Genomic DNA, 2,565 nt, shown 5'->3' with positions numbered 1-2,565 from the left:
TTGATCTTGGCAGGTTACTACAGCTTGTGTGGGGACTTTGCAGCTTGTGTCCCCACCAAGGCAAACTCACACGTGCTGGGTCTTAAGCAGAGATTCAGATCCCAGCTGTGCAGCTCTCGGAATGGTCCAAGTGCCTACCTATCTCTGCTGCATTCGCAACTTTCAAATCTGGCCCTGGTCTTCTGCCGCCTGTGTGGGCTTTTGTGGCAACTTCAGAAGAAGTACTCGGAGAATCTAGAGGGCCTCAGAAGCAGGCACAGCCAAAGGAAGAAGGTGAAGTCAAAAAGAAAACCCGCCATCTCACGTGTGCTGCTTTTAGGAGCATGTAGGCAGGAAAGCGGCTACTTTTAAAACACAAACGGGCCAAATCCATGTGAACTTCAGGCCCTTGTGGAAAAATGGCTTTAAACTATTGCTCTTGTCCCCCAGGAGGCTTCTGTTTTATAGCAATGACCTTTTTAAAAATTTTGCTTACTTACAGTTTTTGGTGCTAGGATTTAACTCATAGCCAATGCCTAGGAACACTCTCTGCCCCTGAGTTACACCCCCAGTCTCTGTGGTAAAATTGTCACAAGCTGGGTGCTGGTTACTGTGTGTAGTGTTGTGTGTGTTTGTGAACATGCACCGAAATGTCTATTTGGTTTATACACTTTTGTATTTGAATATTTACTTTGGAAGAAAGTTTATTTGAAAAACGAGCCGGGCATGGTGGCGTATGCCTTTAATCCCAGCACTTAAGAGGCAGAGGCAAGTGGATCTCTGTGAGTTCGAGGCCAGCCTGGTCTATAAATCCAGGGTAGCCAGGGCTGTTTCAAAAAACCAGAAAAGAAAAGAAAAATGATTAGTGCCCAAAGATTAGTAGACACCATTATCTGATACAAAAATCATCCTATACGTATTTTTTTTCTTCATTTTCCCTCCCTCCCTTCTTTCCTTTGTTTCTTTCTTTTTCTTTGTTTTTCTTTTGACATTCTAAGATAGGGTAATAGCCCCGGCTGTCCTGGAACTCTCTTTATGGACCAGGCTGGCCTTGAACTCACTCTGCCTCTGGGGTGCTGGGATTAAAGGCAGGCACCACTATGCCCAGCTTTCACTTACTTCTTAATTTACTTGTGGACCTGTCAGAATGATTTCCAAAAGTAATGATTCCTGACATAGTTATTCAAAAATAGATAGGCCAGAGAGATGGCTCAGAGGTAAAGAACTGTCAGTTCTCCCAAAGGTCCTGAGTTCAATTCCCAGCAACCACATGGTGGCTCAAAACCATTTACAGTGAAATCTGGTACCCTTTTCTGGCCTGCAGGCACACATGCAGGCAGAATATTATATAAATAATAAGTAAATAAATCTTGAAAAAAGAGCCAGGTGTGGTAACACACACCTTTAATCCCAGCACTCAGGAGGTAGAGGCAGGCTTTCTCTTCAAACTCACTGTTATTGCACGCACACACACACACACACACACACACACACACACACACACACACACACACACACACTATCTTAGTGTTCTATTGCAGTGAAGAGACATCATGACCATGGCGACTCTTATTTTTTTAAAGTACTTAACTGATGGAAGGACCCAGAGGGTTCAGGAGCTCCACAAGGAGACCATCAAGGCCAGTGGATCTGGACCCAAGGGGGCCTGCACAAACTATTGTACCAACCAAGGACAATGCAGGCAGTAAATCTAGACCCCCTATTCAGATCTAGCCAATGGACAGTTCATTCTCCATAGTTGTGGGGAAAGCAGAGACTGCCTCTGACATGAACTCTGGTGCCTAGAATTTGATCACTTCCCCTTGGCGGGGAGGCCCTGCAGGCACACAGAGGAAGGGGAAGCAGGCTCACAGAATGAGACCTGATAGACTGTGGTCATACAGTGAGGGAGGAGGTCCCCTTCTGTCAGAGGTCTAAGGGAGTGGAACAGGGTGGAAAGGGAGGGAGGGTGGGAATGGGAAGATACAAGCGAGGGGATAACAATCGGGATGTAATCTGAATAAATTATGATAGATTAAGTTTTTTTGAATGGAGAAAAAAGCATTTAACTGTGGGTTGCTTACAATTTAGTCCATTATTCTCATGGTGGGAAGCATAGCAGGCCATGGTGCTGGAAAAGCAGCTGATGAATTCTACATACAGATCCACAGGCAGCAGGAAGAGAGAGTGACAGTGGGTCTGGCTTGGGCTTTTGAAACTTCAAAGCCTACCCCCCCAGTGACACACTTCCTTTAACAAGGCTTTGTTCCATTTCCTGCAACAAGTAGTGCCATTTCTTAAACATTCAAATACATGAGCCTATGAGGACCATTCTTATTTAAACCCCCACATACATGTATATCGCTAAATATCTCTTCAGTTCATTCATGTAATGTTACTTGTATATATGTTTTCAGGGCAGAATATTTGGCACCGGACAACCGATCAGTGTGCTCCTGCTCTCAGCTTTCATCAGTTGTGTGGCGCCAAGGCCTCTAGGGTTTTTGCAACCCACTTTGTCCTGTCTACTGGTGCCATCCTTATTCAGCTCACATTTGAGCCATCACATTGGTGAAACCTTGTGGG

Source organism: Acomys russatus, chromosome 6, assembly GCF_903995435.1.
Source record: "Acomys russatus chromosome 6, mAcoRus1.1, whole genome shotgun sequence".
NCBI lineage: Eukaryota > Metazoa > Chordata > Mammalia > Rodentia > Muridae > Acomys > Acomys russatus.
This window is presented reverse-complemented; position numbering follows the sequence as displayed.